Source organism: Schistocerca gregaria, chromosome 7 (assembly GCF_023897955.1).
Source record: "Schistocerca gregaria isolate iqSchGreg1 chromosome 7, iqSchGreg1.2, whole genome shotgun sequence".
In the NCBI taxonomy this organism is placed as follows: domain Eukaryota; kingdom Metazoa; phylum Arthropoda; class Insecta; order Orthoptera; family Acrididae; genus Schistocerca; species Schistocerca gregaria.
In genome coordinates, this window is record NC_064926.1 from 223,889,054 (window position 1) to 223,906,195 (window position 17,142).

General features: G+C 43.5%; 1 protein-coding gene across 1 annotated transcript in view; it reads left to right on the forward strand.

Annotated features, from left to right (window-relative positions):
* The first annotated feature begins 5,956 nt into the window (after window positions 1-5,956).
* LOC126281648 (probable 4-coumarate--CoA ligase 1) overlaps window positions 5,957-17,142 on the forward strand; it is a 142,136-nt gene continuing 130,950 nt past the window's right edge. Inside the window, exon 1 of the mRNA XM_049980785.1 lies at window positions 5,957-6,210. The gene's annotated coding sequence lies outside the window, so the exon portion shown is untranslated. The remainder of the gene's footprint in view (window positions 6,211-17,142) is intronic.

Genomic DNA, 17,142 nt, shown 5'->3' on the forward strand with positions numbered 1-17,142 from the left:
ACTGAATATGTTTAGTAGTATTTGTGAAACTGGGATCCACTCTTTGGTTTGGGCCACAATTTGCACGTGTTTCCCGACTACAGCACACAAACAGGTGGGGAAGTTCCACATGTCCCAGTAATCTTGTGCTATACGTAGGCAGTCTGCTTATGATGGATTTGGCAACTCTTCGTGCAACATAATGTCAATTATAGCAAGGCAGACTTCTTTCACTGTGGAGTGCGCAGTCGAATGACCTGGCTGGAAACTGAAGGCTCACCTCTTGCAAGTACCTGGGAACATCAGTTTATCAACGCCACGAATAAAAATGTATATAACATACATTAAAATTTCCTAAGTCTTTAAAAAATTGAGGAACACCGTGCTCGATTTTTTAAAGAACACGAAAGCTGAAAGTACATATGTTTCTTGAATTAACTTAAGTTTTAAAACTCTGCAAATCCTTTGCTTCCAATTAAATGTCAGGAAGACTGGCCTACGCTGTACCTTACACATATGTTCCTCAGCGTCAGGGAAATGAATATAGAAAGATGGGGTCAATTGCATCTGATTGGTGCCAGATGTTGGATCTGACCATAACGCAGGGATAGTGTGGTGTGTAAAAACAGAGCAGAAACCTGGAAACAATTATTAAAACGTAGGTTGTAGTGACAAAACCCATTTGCAGCGCACTCCCGTTATATGTCAGGTTAGAAAAGTCGCCGAACACAACAAATGTGAATCGAAATTTCAATCGAAGTAATATGCTGATACGCTGCACAGTCTGGGGTCTACGTCAGAGTGAATTGTGATAGTTTGGTTGCGAACGGGTGAAGGGAATGAAAGTGCTATCATATGAACTGCCATAATTCTTGTTATGACACTATTTTACGCAGATTGTACTATACGCGCGAACTAAGTTCACATTCGTCGCGGTGGCTCATGAGAGCGACCATAAAGGCACTTTCCCGTTTGCGGTCACTACCTTCAGCTACCGCGCCGAGTGTCAACTTAATTTGCGTGTATAATATTTCAGCAAGTGATTGAAGCATTACTTGGAGAATTTCATCGCTTTTCATGTATAAATTACTTCAAAGTAAATTTCTTGCGCGAATGTGTGTTCTTCCATTAAAGAAATATTAGAAGTTGTCTATTAAAAATTAGCACAACTTGTATGAACTATTCAGATCAGCGATTTCACAGCAATCGTCTTGTGGATTGAATGAATGGGAGGAATTGTAGTTTCATACTTTTCTTCGTTTTTCTTCCGAAGCTCCTCCCAGCAAATGAATTTCCCCACTTCTCTTGTCACCATCAGACTGAGCAGAAGTATTTTCTGTACGTGTCTCTGTAGTAAATATAGATTTAATTTATGATTAAGTATGTCATTTTTTAATTGCCATTCAATACTAATAGTTCTTCCCGCAATTATTATGTTGTACTTGAACTATAGTTTTTGTAATATTTGTTTCAAAAAGTAGCTGGAATTGCGAGCTCAGCAGGTCATGACAAAGAGACACAGCGTGCCGATTGCAGTTCATGTTCAGCCATTGATTTCATTCTGCTGTAAGCAAAGCTCGTCCCTGTGATTATTCTTAAACCATTGCATTCTTTTTGGATGCGTATGAGATGCATTAGGAAGAATGCATGGCACCATAAACAATGACCGTTGGCCCGTAGTTCAATGAGAAAGAAGTTAAATTCATTTACAAGTTAATTTTTTACAAATTTTTGCCACTTTCTTCCAATACCAGAGCAAAATGCGTCATGATTTATCTGCATTTTTACGACATTCTGCAACAAAACAGTCGAATAGTATCAGAAGGTTCATTATTTACAAACGTTGTTTCAATTATGGATACCAGGAGGCAACATTTGGTCATACGTCTGAAGACCAATAAGAAATAGCTGTGTGTTTAAAGTCATTCACTCCTAATACACATTCACAAACATTAATAGCGTACTGGGCAAACAGCTATTACATTAAGGACTCAGTGTGGTCTAATATGAAAGTATTCGTCGCTGATTCACACTGCATATGTGTCTAACATTCACTGGAAAACAATACTGACTTACAGTATTTTATTTTGGATTCTTAATAGTATATGGGAATGCCTTGTGGCTAGGGCCTCCCGTCGGTTAGACCGTTCTCCTGGTGCAAGTCTTTCAGGTTGACACCACTTCGGCGACTTGCATGTCGATGGGGATGAAATGATAATAATAAGGACAACACAACACCCAGTCCCTGAGCGAAGAAAATCTCCGACCTAGCCGGGAATCGAACCCGGACTGTTAGATATTCCGTCGCGCTGACCACTCAACTAACAGGGTGGACGTTCTTAGTTGTAGAAGTGAAGGAATAAGTTGCGAAAGAAAATGAAACAGGTTAAAAGTTGGGAAAGAATGTATGGTCGGGTAACAGTGCGAATCGCTATATTTTTAAATTGGTTAATCTGATCAGCCACATCATGCTACCAGCCAGACAGTCGCAGTCTCCTGACGTCGCTTGAGATCACCCCGGCCAGATTAGCAGATATGAAATTTTATTTAGTAGTTTCTTACAATATTTTCAGTCAGCTTAGCGGCAATATACAGCAATCACATTGGGTCAGTATAATTACCATTATGGAGATCAGATACTTCAGTATTGAATAATGTAATATACTGCGGTAGAGAATTTGTGGAGGAAAGTAAGATTTGATGTTAGGCCTTTTGTGTCAATTGTGGTCAAGACGTCGGCTGAGACTGGGAGCGTTCGGATACGCAGTCTTCAACGCCCTCTTTCTATGTATACATTGCTTGTTTTTATTGTGCTGATAACTATTAGCGGGTACATAATTAAATTATTAATATGTCAGGTATAGTAATGGGGCACGTACACCAGATAAAAACCGAGACGATGTTAATTTTCGCCGAAGAAAGAAACAGGCAAGTTACAAATCTTTTGGCAAAGAATGACTTACTCTTCCAAACCCTGTTTAAAAGGTGAGAGTGTAAATTTTAGATCGAATCTATATAGCAATTTTTCGCCCCTGCTGTTAGTGTTGACGTGTCATTCAGTGAAAAGTTTGATAATCGTTTTTCCACAGGGGTATGTCCTTACTTCTCTTGGGAGGTTCCAGAAGATTTTTTCTGATGAAATGGAAGAACAGCCAGCAAGTATATGCAGAGATTCAGATGTACGGTCTTACGATTTGACAAGGAAGAAAACCATGCAAATTGCTTTTCATATTGCTGAAGTTAATGGTTTAAGTGACCAATTTAACAATGAAAAGAAAATGGTTGAAAAGGATTTGGACAGCCAGATAATTATACCAAGGGAATGGCAATCGGCTTTAATAAAATACAAGTTAAAAGCTTTTTTGACAACTTAAAATCAGTTTATGAATGATAGAAGCTTCCTCCTCGTAGGATCTTTAACTGGCATGACGCCTGGCAATCAACAGTGCCTAACAAAACACCCAAAGTAATTCACCAGTAGGTTAAAAAGGGGTCTGTAAGGTGTCTTCATAGGAAAGAAGTCAAAATGTTAGTATTGTTGCCTGTCTTAGTGCTTCTGGTGTTTGCAACTTAAGTAGTGGCAACTATTATTTATTCACAACCGATATAAAAGGGCTACATGTTTGCAGTTGTTACTGTCCTTCAAAGTAGTCACCAGCGTTGTGTAGAACCCGTTGCCAAAGATGTGGAAGGCGTAGTATACCGTTAGCAGAGCCTGTTCTGTTGACGGTGCGAATGGAGCAGTCTACTGCCTATCGAATCTGTGGAACAGTTCTGAAGCGAATACCACAAAGTGGTTCCTTCATCTTCGAAATCAAATTCAGAAGGACTTAAGTCTGGGGAATATGGTGGGTGGTACAGTACTTCCCAGTCCCATCGACCGAACAGAGCAGCCATGTCGTACAAAATGATGGGTGGGTTGCGCAGAAAGTGTCGCGGCTTCTTTCGAAAAGCATTATGGGTCGAAGCGACAGTCGAAAGTCCGTCAGAGTCCTAGTATGGTGAAAGTTATGGTGATTCTTGTGTACGACTAATGCCTTATGTTCCTCCACGGTAGACCATTAATGCACAATAATACTGTTCGTTTTTAGAGTATCATCTGCGACCAGCATTGCGAAAGAAGCTGGCAACGGGTCCTACAAAACGCTGATGACTACTTTGAAGGATAGTAACAGGTGCAAACATGTAACTCTTTAGCATCGGTTGTGAATAAATAGATGCAACAGCCATGATATTTTCCAGGAAGAGGATGAGACAGCAACTTCACATCGAAGCATCCGCTGGAACGCTGCCCCTTACTTATGACAGAAGCTATATATATAATGACATCTTTGTCAGTGGCTGAAACACTTTGCTCATCATAGAATACCAAGTGAAAGAGACCCACTTTTGTTACTTCTAAATAATCAGGCTAGTCATCTAAGTCTTCTGGCTGTGAGATTTTACACAGATACTTTTCTAACAGTGGTTTCTCTGCCGCCCCACACCAGTCATATCACACGACCTGTGGACAACAGTTTTTGGTTGTGTGAAGGCGGCATATGTAGTAGAGGTGGACAAATGGATGAAGATCAATCCAGGACTTGCTGTGCTCAATAGCATAACAGTATTATACTTAGAGACGCTTACAGCAGTGCATCAACTACTGAGAAAGCTGTTAACGGGATTCAGGTAGCTTGAACACATCTAGTGAACACAGAGGTGTTTACTAAGGAAGATTTTGCCCTTTCTTCAGTGAATAAGAAACATCACCCGCTTTCTGAAAGCTTGGCAAATTACGAAGGCAATCCAACCGTCCCTATTCGTGTCTTCTTGATCCTTGTCCCTGTAGGCCTTCATGCGAACATACCTGAGATTTCTCATTGGAGCAGGGATATTGAAAGCTTAACAATTTCAAATAAACGTGACAAAAAATGAAGGCGCTTTCTAATAAAAGATTTAATGAGTCAAATAGTCACTGTCGAGACTAACTAGAGCTGAAATAGCTGATAAGATAGTGAGGTAAATTTGAAAATAATAGCAGCGAAACATTCAAAGTGATCCAAAACTGGTTTGGATGTTCTTCGTAAGACTAAATACAATCAAGGAAGCTCCCTCTGTGCAGGCCTCGGTAGGCTCAATGGTACCGACCGACCACCATGTCACCTCCAGGCTATAGACATCAGTGGATGTGGTAGCGCTGAATAATTTGCTCGAAGCATTCCAATTGACGCTGTTTGTTCCTGTCGGTGTTCACAGGTTTTACAGCGTGCTAATTGTTCATTAATGAAGCCTACATGGTTCAAATGGCTATGAGCACTATGGGATTTAACATCTGTGGTCATCAGTTCCCTAGAACGTAGAACTACTTAAACCTAACTAACCTAAGGACATCACACACATCCATGCCCGAGGCAGGATTCGAACCTGCGACCGTTGCGGCCGCACGGCTCCGGACTGAGCGCCTAGAACCGCTAGACCACCGCGGCCGGCGAGAAGCATGTGATCACCACACTGAATGCACGACGGTTGTCAGCTTTCGTGATCGGAACCTTTACTTCTCAATCAAGTAGCTCTTCATTTGGCTTCACAAGGGCTGAGTGCAACGCGCTTGCCAAAATCGCTCGGCTGGCCCGGGAGTCACCCATCCAGGTGCTAGCCAAGCCCGACAAGTGATCTGACGGGAACTGGTTTTACCACTATGGCAAGGCCGTTGGCGCTAAAGGCAACGGAAAGAAGAAAATAACCGCTCAGCTTTCTGATATTCACCTCTTGCCGAAGTGCAAAAGTCAATGCACATAAGTCTGAAAAAGTATCAAGCTCGCCATTTAAAATTGTGCTGGTAAAAACAAAAGCAAAAAAGAAACAAGATCCTCGAGATAAGGAAGAACAGACAAAAGAAAGACATAAGAAGCTTAAGGAAAAATCTGTGATAAGAATGCTCCTTGACGGCACTTGTCCTCGCGCCTGGCTGGCAGAGCAGCTGTGAAGGCACTCATATCTTCGTAAACTCTGCTCCACAGATAACACTGTATCACTGACGCCTTCGCGCGTGCACTGGACCACCAACCTCCGCTCTTGGCTCGGCCTTGTGATCACAACCCGACCTCAGCACTCTGACGCCGCAGCATTGTTGCCAGGGAGTGGGTGGGTCACATCATTGGCGTCAGACTTTGCTGCTACCACAGGAGTTTGGTGGTAGTGAAGCTACATCTATAGCGCCGTTTAGCAGAACCAGCACAGCGTGTTATGGTGAGTGAACCTTTTTATACATTGAAGACGTCTGTCTAATGTTTGTATACTTGCTTTAGGGCATGTCAATTCACGGTTTATGAGGTCGCACCAATGACGACCTCATAAACCGTGACTGTGGCTATAATCTTAGCAAGGCTTGGGAACCAGCGATTGGATTAATCAAGAGTAAATCGTGCAAACGCGTAGTTGTGACGACCACGGCGGACAGAGCCATCACACCGACGTCATCTCAGACGCCGTCGCAATCTGTTCCACCGCGAGACCGTGGCGCGGGGCGCGGACGGCGGAGGGAGCGCGCCGCGGGCGGAGGGTATTTAAATCGGCCGCCGCCGCGACCGAACCCAGTTCCCCCTGAGCAGCCATAGCGTACGGATCTCCGTGCCGGTTCTGCTAAACGGCGCTATAGACGTAGCTTCACTACCACCAAACTCCTGTGGTAGCAGCCAAGTCTGACGCCAATGATGTGACCCACCCACTCCCTGGCAACAATGCTGCGGCGTCAGAGTGCTGAGGTCGGGTTGTGATCACAAGGCCGAGCCAAGAGCGGAGGTTGGTGGTCCAGTGCACGCGCGAAGGCGTCAGTGATACAGTGTTATCTGTGGAGCAGAGTTTACGAAGATATGAGTGCCTTCACAGCTGCTCTTGCCAGCCAGGCGCGAGGACAAGTGCCGTCAAGGAGCATTCTTATCACAGATTTTTCCTTAAGCTTCTTATGTCTTTCTTTTGTCTGTTCTTCCTTATCTCGAGGATCTTGTTTCTTTTTTGCTTTTGTTTTTACCAGCACAATTTTAAATGGCGAGCTTGATACTTTTTCAGACTTATGTGCATTGACTTTTGCACTTCGGCAAGAGGTGAATATCAGAAAGCTGAGCGGTTATTTTCTTCTTTCCGTTGCCTTTAGCGCCAACAGCCTTGCCATAGTGGTAAAACCAGTTCCCGTCAGATCACTTGTCGGGCTTGGCTAGCACCTGGATGGGTGACTCCCGGGTCAGCCGAGCGATGTTGGCAAGCGCGTTGCACTCAGCCCTTGTGAAGCCAAATGAAGAGCTACTTGATTGAGAAGTAAAGGTTCCGATCACGAAAGCTAACAACGGTCGTGCGTTCAGTGTGGTGATCACATGCTTCTCGCCGGCCGCGGTGGTCTAGCGGTTCTAGGCGCTCAGTCCGGAGCCGTGCGGCCGCAACGGTCGCAGGTTCGAATCCTGCCTCGGGCATGGATGTGTGTGATGTCCTTAGGTTAGTTAGGTTTAAGTAGTTCTACGTTCTAGGGGACTGATGACCACAGATGTTAAATCCCATAGTGCTCATAGCCATTTGAACCATGTAGGCTTCATTAATGAACAATTAGGACGCTGTAAAACCTGTGAACACCGACAGGAACAAACAGCGTCAATTTGGAATGCTTCGAGCAAATTATTCAGCGCTACCACATCCACTGATGTCTATAGCCTGGGGGTGACATGGTGGTCGGTCGGTACCATTGAGCCTACCAAGGCCTGCACAGAGGGAGCTTCCTTGATTGTATTTAGTCTTACGAAGAACATCCAAACCAGTTTTGGATCACTTTGAATGTTTCGCTGCTATTATTTTCAAATTTACCTCACTATCTTGTCAGCTATTTCAGCTCTAGTTAGTCTCGACAGTGACTATTTGACTCATTAAATCTTTTATTAGAAAGCGCCTTCATTTTTTGTCACGTTTATTTGAAATTGTTAAGCTTTCAATATTCCTGCTCCAATGAGATATCTCAGGTATGTTCGCATGAAGGCCTACAGGGACAAGGATCAAGAAGACACGAATAGGGACGGTTGGATTGCCTTCGTAATTTGCCAAGCCTGATCCATCCACAGAATAACAGGAGGACGGAACGAAGGCTAAGGCAATCTCTAAAAGGAGTTATTATGTTAACAGCGGCCATGCAGACTGCGATACATATTTGCAATATGTAGTTTGAGCATATAACCCTAAGGGGCACGCTAGTACTGATCCCTCGACTTTTGAAGTGGTGCATGGTAGAAAAATGCCATACCTGTTTGATGTCATAATTCGTAGATTGGAATCAGACTGTGAATCAGTTAAGAAACTTTCTGAAAGAATACGGGAGGTATGGATGAAAGTAAAGGGAACCTAGACTAAAGCTTTGGAGCGACAGCAACAGTCCACACAGGATGCAAAATTACATCAACGTCGAGTGTGTCAATGTGTAATGATCAGAATCCCACACACACCTAAGGCAAAGACAAAACCAAATTGTCAAAGTACCAGCGTCCTTACAAGTTCTTCAAAATGACTTTACCAGTGAAGGTTACAGTGCAGTTTCCAACTAACACGTCAATCGTTCATGTGGGTAGAGGGAAATCCATTAGAGGAATGGCGGATGGATTGCTACAAGTCCCGACTGTGGAGTCAGGTCACAGGAAAACTATTAGTAAAGTTCGGAAGCGTGTACCAGTAAGCAAAGAGACTGTGCAACACTTACCTTACACATTAAGGTCAGATGTCAAAAAGTACTATCTAACTTCAGTTGTGTAATTTCTACGAGTTGTTCTATTATTGTCAAATATTTGGAGCTGTACTTTGGGTCATTATAATTCTATTATAGTCAAATATTATTTCTTAGTTCATGAAATGTGTATTTGACCATCAGGTGTTTTACTGAAAACATTAAGCTTCAACCAATTTTGGTCTTAGACCATCATCAACGGATATCTGTTCAAAGGTACAAACACAGGTAGACGTAATGCCTAGGAATATGTCAAGAAATTAGGAAGAGGTACAAAACGAACGTAAACACTTACAAGGTTAAAAACGGTTCAAGGTAAGTACAGTACTCACGTCATTATTTGACAATGGATACAACTCAGGTATTGTAATGCTTAGTAAATTCCAATATAGTAAGTTCCACACAGGACATATAGGGCTAACTCAGCAGTGACTTCGGTTAACAGGACAGTATATACACTAAAGAGGAGGGTGGAGAAGTAATTACTGTCATGGTACAAACACTGAAGAGTTGGTCAAGGACCTTCAAAAAACTATTTCCTCATATGATACGGAGCATATCGATCATGAGTTAATTGCTGATTACAGGAGACTTAATTATCCTTGGCAAACTTCTTTGGTAGTTTCTCATGTAAACGGAAAGTGAAAACAAAGCTGCCATTTTAAATACAGGAAAACACCTATCCCACAGCAATAAGGTACAAACCTCTGCAATATAGACGCTAAACAGTAGCATAATTATTGCATTATAATCCGTGAGATGTGTAAAAACAAACATCAGTAACAAAATAAACGTAATGCACATGGAGTTCATAGCATAAAATTGGTTAAACTACAAAGTTCTTAAAAAACAGGTACAAATGGTCATCCAGCATTCAATTACACCCTAGTTACGTTAATCAACCATTATCATAAGGTAACTATGTATGAAGGACCACACAGTCATTTCAGTTAGGTTGATTATTTTAAAATACAGATCTAGCTGTAAAATTACTATCACGAAAAGGTAACTAATCACAATACAACCAGACGAGTCACCAAATTTGGCTTTATGGACTGCTGGTAGCAGTGTATATAGCAGTAAAGATGTTCGCAAAATTTCCTTTTAAAAATGTGATGTACCAATAAGGCACTGAATAACCTGACACTGTAATATTAAACATGCTAGTAGATGATAGCCAAACAAACATTCGTACTTGTAGGCATATTGACACAAAAAACATTAAATGTTACGTAGACCTTGGTCTACACCTTACTTATCCAACAGATATTACAAAACGTCTAAAAATGAGGATTTCATCATGAACAATATCGATAAAGCGCCAAATTAACGAATTTCCTAGAACAAACATGTGGACACATACTGCCAAGTGTGGAATTATGCAAGTGGTGATAAGTCGTGAAAATGATGCACATAATAATTTGAACCTATAGTTTCTCTTAGAGAGACATGAAGGAAGTGTACCAAAGTAGGTCCAAGGAAAAATTACAGTTAATACCTGGAGATATAAACATATATATTAAAATTAGTGCTTCAGAAAAAACGTGTTTGACATAATTCTACTGGAGTATGGGTACATTGGAGGGTATGAGAGACACATCAACCTACAATGTATATCTCATATACATGACTAGTAAATCATCTTAATGTTAACATTTTATCATATAAAACAGTAGTCAGCCTGGAAAAAAATTGACAGAACAAAATTACACTCATCAGGTGCGTACCACAGAACCATAAAAGGAAGTACAGGACAACAACATGTCATGAAAAAGGTACCATTAACATGAAGTGATAACGTACAATATCTGATAAAAATTATCTAAGTCTACTGTATATACTGTACGTCAGGCAATCTCCTAAGATGACAAAACCAAACAATAAGATTAACCTTGCAGTGGTCAGGCAGGATGTTGTTTCATTGTAGGTCGTGTAGCGTCTCACAGACGCCACAAGCACTATTCCGCCAACAATGTACATTTATTCAATTTGTTCAAGTTAATATTTGTAAAAGCACTAATCAGGTACTATAAAATAGATTAGTACATTATGAGGAACGGAAAATTATTTATTTTTAAGTACAAATGTGCTGCACAAAACAGTTGACTGTCACGTTAGTATTGGAACTACACCGTTTCTACCCCAAACTACCGTTATCCAAGATGGCGGTGACGACATCATCCAAGATGGCGGATTTTGGCAGGAAGTTTGAATTTTGGCGAGAAAGTGCCATGGCCCTCCTCACCCAGAAAAATGGCAGGAAGTTCATATTCCAACATGATAATCCGTCACACCAAGAATAATGGTGGGCAAAAGGGACTTGTCTTTATATGTAACCAGTCTCAAGCATGTGTGTTCTCCAAGAGCTCTAGAGCCCAACTGGCTTAGTTGATATCGTCGCCAGCAGAGAGCGCCACCGTGATGTCATCCAAGATGACGTATTTTGGCGGGAAAAAGGTCAATTGTGCTACCTCCACTAACCTAACCCCCGGCCCCCCAGGAAATGCGGGAAGTTCAAATGCCAACATGATAATTCGTCACACCTAGGAAAATTGCAGGAAAAATGTACTTGTCTTTATTATTTAACCAATTTCAAACAGATGTGTTCGCCACTGAGTGTGGACTGCACCTGACTTAGTTCATATCCATACCATCAGAGGTTGCCACTGTGACGTCATCCAAGATGGCGACATTGGCGTCAAACAAGATGGCTGCAAGATGGTGTATCCACCATGTGGCTTGGTACACAGAGGACGCTGTCTTGATGTCAGCTGATGACGTGAGTACCGTTATCCAAGATGGGGACTTTTTTTTCGCCACTCAGGTGACTGGAATTGACAGTGCACATTCAATCTTTGCTGAGCTGTCGTTGTCAAACCATCGTCATGTGTTCGATCATCGCAATGAATGTGAAGGATAGAGGAGCTTTCGATAGCTGCATTACATGTAGACATTCGAGGGAGGACTGTAGCCACAGTTCACTACATCACGTATGGGAGAGTATGATAATGGAGGAGTGTACGTGTGTAAGTGGAATAAGAATTCTGTTCAGGAGATTTCGGCAATGTAGATGGATGGAGCCAGGATGCATATCATAACCAGCACATGCTCATGCGCAAACTGCCGAGATTTGATTGACTGATTTTAGTAGGAGAGCTAAATCAACTTAGGTCTAACCCGCCACTGTCTGCACCGAAACTAGGTTTATTGTGTGCTATCGCTGCCTGTATATCTAGTAACGCCAACCAGTGCCTTTAAATAGTGCAAGGAGTCCCTCTACCAGAACTGCCGAGATATTCGTCATGAAGTATTCACTCTCCCAAAACGGAAGAGTGGTCCAGTTGATGTCAACTCGCTTCAGTCTATGCATATTTGTTACTCCGTATATACCACTGAAGATCAGCTGCTCCCCCCCCCCCCCCCAGTCCTCGTAGCCATGCGAAATGTGTTCTATCGATGAGTTATTGGTTTTTGAGCAGGATGAATTTAACAGCTGTGTTGTTTGTAAGCATACAGTCGAGAACTGCCCCCATAGCCTCCTACATGCAGAATGGGAGCACGCATTAATGCTCGAACAAATGAAGAGGACGAATACGGTCCTGCAAATAAATTCGCTGCAGTGAGATGCTTTAAAGATGAAATACCCATCTCAAGGAAACATCTGCTATTGTTGGAACTGTCTGCCTTTTCTAAAAGCACCATATACGCTCCCAGCCCACAAGAGACGACTGCCTCCGATGCAGCAGACAAAAGAATTGATCTAGTTCACCAGCTCACCGCCAGAGGGCGCTTCAATAGGTCCTGTGATCACACGATTCAGCAAATATGAACACGGCGTCATGATAACGTAGGTGGATGATACCATCCATAAGGAGGACTCAGCAGCTGCTCGAGCTCTGTTCAGGTCAGTCAGTCAGTCAAGATGAAGCGTCAGTCACCACAGCAGCAGCAGAATAGGAAGAGGAAGCAGCAGAAAAGTAAGTATCTAATTCACAAAATTACTATTATTATTATTATTATTGTTATTACTATTTCTGTAGCAGCAGCATATTATGCTTATGAATATTCTTCTTTTTCCGCTAGCGTCACCCGTGACGTCAGCATCAGAAGGCTCCAACCTGTCGGAGCCTGCACACGTGGTGACCTCGAACTCTTCCACACAGGATCCTGTAGTACAGTTTCTCAGCATGCTGGAGCAGGATACCCAGGTGCTAATGTCAGTGCCAGAGACTGCGTTTGAGACAGCTTCACAGTACTGGACTCCTTCCTTCGTACGCACTGCCCACTGATCACCGCACAAGAGACGTACAACCATCAGTGAAAGAACAGCAGGCTAACCACGCTGGTGTGGATGTTGTGGATGAGAGGATACCGGCCTCCAGTGCACCACAGGCTTTATTCTCCTCCTCACGTTATGTGTTAACAGTTAATGACTCAAAGCGTCTTCATGTAGGACTTGAAGTTTCACAAAACAGTAGCCTGTCAACTGCGTTAGTGCTCGAAAATGTGGCCAAAAATATTAACGTTTGGCTTTCTGACTACAAGTGGGATGAACTCTGCCATGTAAAAACATACATCAAGAGGGATATGACTTCCGAATACGCTCCATCCGACTCCTACCAGGACATGTACTGCAGCAGAACAAGAAGAAGAAGAAGAAGACTAATTAAACCACCTAGGGTCATCCACTACCAAAGACATCAGGCGGAATTATTCCTTTCCTCTTTCGAGCCCTTGTAGCTCTGTCAGCGGTAGGTTCATTTACAGGTGGTGCTGCAACTGGACCCAAAACGGTCAAAAATGCACAGAATGCACAGGCGAAACTAGAGGAAACCAGAAGACATAATCGGGCCATGGAAGCAGCAGCTATCGGAAAGAGTCTCTACTTGAAACCATACAGGAAAGGACTAGTCCGCTTCATAAATTTAAAAAAAAGTCCTTTAGTTATACTACATGATTGAGGCTCACGAATAAAGATCTCGCTAATATTGTTAAAGAAAAATTTCACATTCCTGCATTTCGTGGCATCTTTATGCGGGATACATTACCGAAGGCCATGTGGCGGACTAATGAGTGCGGAATTGTAAATTTAGTTGTTGGGGGTCCAGGGACCCATTGGTTGGCGTATGTTAAGAAAAGTGCAAATACAGTACAATATTTCGATTCATTTGGGAATTTACAACCGCCTGAAGAATTACAATGCTACTTCACCACCAAAAGAAGTGTTTTCTACAATTTCCGGAGATATCAGAACTTTAACATATACCTGCGTTATGTTCCTCATCACAGCCATGGAAAATTAGTCTTTGTCTGCATCAGGAAACCTGTGGAATGCGCGCGATATTTAGACCGAAGGGTGAGAAGTCTGGAAAGGCGCGCTTTCTCCTCTCATCATAAGATCTGGTGTGCGAACATCCACACATATAAAAGAGCCATCATTTGAGGTTTGGATGCAATGTCGTACACTCTGACATTAAAAGAGCGAGGATCAGTATAACGTGCAAATTACTTTCCGCCAATTGATGTAAGTGCACGGGACTGGAGTATTGCGTTGATTGGTCTGCAGACCTATAACAGCATTCCAAATATCACAAATAGCGAAAATAAACTGCATCTCGAAATTGACAGTCAGAAGGAGATTCTACAAATACAACCTGGTGCCTACGATATTGATGATTTAAAAGGAGTCTTAAAACAGTCAGGAAAAGGTACTGAACTACGAGCAAACATTAACACCCTTAAATCTGGATTACGGACAGAGAGTGCTACAACTGACTTTAGACAGAGAGATTCAATAGGTCCACTGCTAGGTTTTGCAAAGGATCGTCTTTTCGTGAAAGACAAAAGTAAATTTTACTCATCAGATTAAGTTGTAGAAATACTACCAGTCAGCACAATCCACATTGAGTACAATATTGCCACAAACTCATACCTCAACGATAAGTTGATTCACTCAATTTACGGATTCCTTCCTATAGTCGGTACTGGGTATAAAATACACTCCTGGAAATGGAAAAAAGAACACATTGACACGGGTGTGTCAGACCCAGCATACTTGCTCCGGACACTGCGAGAGGGCTGTACAAGCAATGATCACACGCACGGCACAGCGGACACACCAGGAACCGCGGTGTTGGCCGTCGAATGGCGCTGGCATTTGTGCACCGCCGCCCTCAGTGTCAGCCAGTTTGCCGTGGCATACGGAGCTCCATCGCAGTCTTTAACACTGGTAGCATGTCGCGACAGCGTGGACGTGAACCGTATGTGCAGTTGACGGACTTTGAGCGAGGGCGTATAGTGAGCATGCGGGAGGCCGGGTGGACGTACCGCCGAATAGCTCAACACGTGGGGCGTGAGGTCTCCTCAGTACATCGATGTTGTCGCCAGTGGTCGGCGGAAGGTGCACGTGCCCGTCGACCTGGGACCGGACTGCAGCGACGCACGGATGCACGCCAATACCGTAGGATCCTACGCAGTGCCGTAGGGGCCAGCACCGCCACTTCCCAGCAAATTAGGGACACTGTTGCTCCTGGGGTATCGGCGAGGACCATTCGCAACCGTCTCCATGAAGCTGGGCTACGGTCCTGCACACCGTTAGGTCGTCTTCCGCTCACGCCCCAACATCGTGCAGCCCGGCTCCAGTTGTGTCGCGACAGGCGTGAATGGAGGGACGAATGGAGACGTGTCGTCTTCAGCGATGAGAGTCGCTTCTGCCTTGGTGCCAATGATGGTCGTATGCGTGTTTGGCGCCGTGCAGGTGAGCGCCACAATCAGGACTGCATACGACCGAGGCACACAGGGCCAACACCCGGCATCATGGTGTGGGGAGCGATCTCCTACACTGGCCGTACACCTCTGGTGATCGTCGAGGGGACACTGAATAGTGCACGGTACATACAAACCGTCATCTAACCCATCGTTCTACCATCCCTAGACCGGCAAGGGAACTTGCTGTTCCAACAGGACAATGCACGTCCGCATGTATCCCGTGCCACCCAACGTGCTCTAGAAGCTGTAAGTCAACTACCCTGGTCAGCAAGATCTCCGGATCTGTCCCCCATTGAGCATGTTTGGTACTGGATGAAGCGTCGTCTCACGCGGTCTGCACGTCCAGCACGAACGCTGGTCCAACTGAGGCGCCAGGTGGAAATAGCATGGCAAGCCGTTCCACAGGACTACATCCAGCAGCTCTACGATCGTCTCCATGGGAGAATAGCAGCCTGCATTGCTGCGAAAAGTGGATATACACTGTACTAGTGCCGACATTGTGCATGCTCTGTTGCCTGTGTCTATGTGCATGTGGTTCTGTCAATGTGATCATGTGATGTATCTACCCCAGGAATGTGTCAATAAAGTTTCCCCTTCCTGGGACAATGAATTCACGGTGTTCTTATTTCAATTTCCAGGAGTGTAGTTCAAGCCCCCACAAACGCTATATATCTCTCGGCGATATTTCAGACATTGGATTACCTAGAACTGCATATTGTTGACCAGAATAATCAGCTTGTTAACCATCGAGGCGAATAGATCATTGTACACTTCCATCTAAGGCGAGATGGGAGTAAGGTATAGAGCTAGCACACCAAGCACACAACCCATAAGTGCAACGCAGAAGTGCAAGGTGATAACACGCCTTAATTATGAATTCCTTATTTCAGCTGGTTTCAAACTGCAAAATGACGTCGCTCAACGTCACTCAGTCAGTAGAGTATGATGATCGAATTATACATCATGAATACCACTGACACAAACCCTACGCTTGAAGCACATTTAACAAAAATGATGAAATTGGGATTGTTATCCAGCATCAGGACGCCATAACATTGCCTTACAACAGCTTCCTGTATCTGGACTGTACATTTAAGAAAGCTGATGGCACTGTGGTAACGCTATCGAGGCTCACGCTCTAGCATTCCTGTTTCGAGAGATACGTTATGAACTTAACAGTATCGAAATAGATTGCACACGCAATGTTACCATAACGTCAACCCTTAAGACGTACATTTCAGCCTCAGCCTCTGATTCAAACAGCTTGGAAAATGCGGGATGGTTCATAGAGGCGCCGGATGGTAAGGGGGGGGGGGGGATGGATACAGCCGATTTACCGTGTGCGTGCCACTAAAAATGCTTATGGGTAGTGTTATGGACATGCAGTGGATTATTATGAAAGCTAAACAGCTTATTTTGGTGCAGAGTGCAAGTGATGCGAATTCATTCTTTCAAACAGCTGCAGAGAATGTTCAAATAAAAATTAATAGTATGGTATGGAAAATGCCTAACATCACTGTTGCTGACGAGGAACGCTTGAAGCTCTTAAATGTTCTGAATTCTGGCATCTATCCACCACTAACCTTCCGATTATGGGAGCTTTTTGAATACCCAGTCCTACCTACAGCATCCACATATACTTGAGCTATTAAAAGATC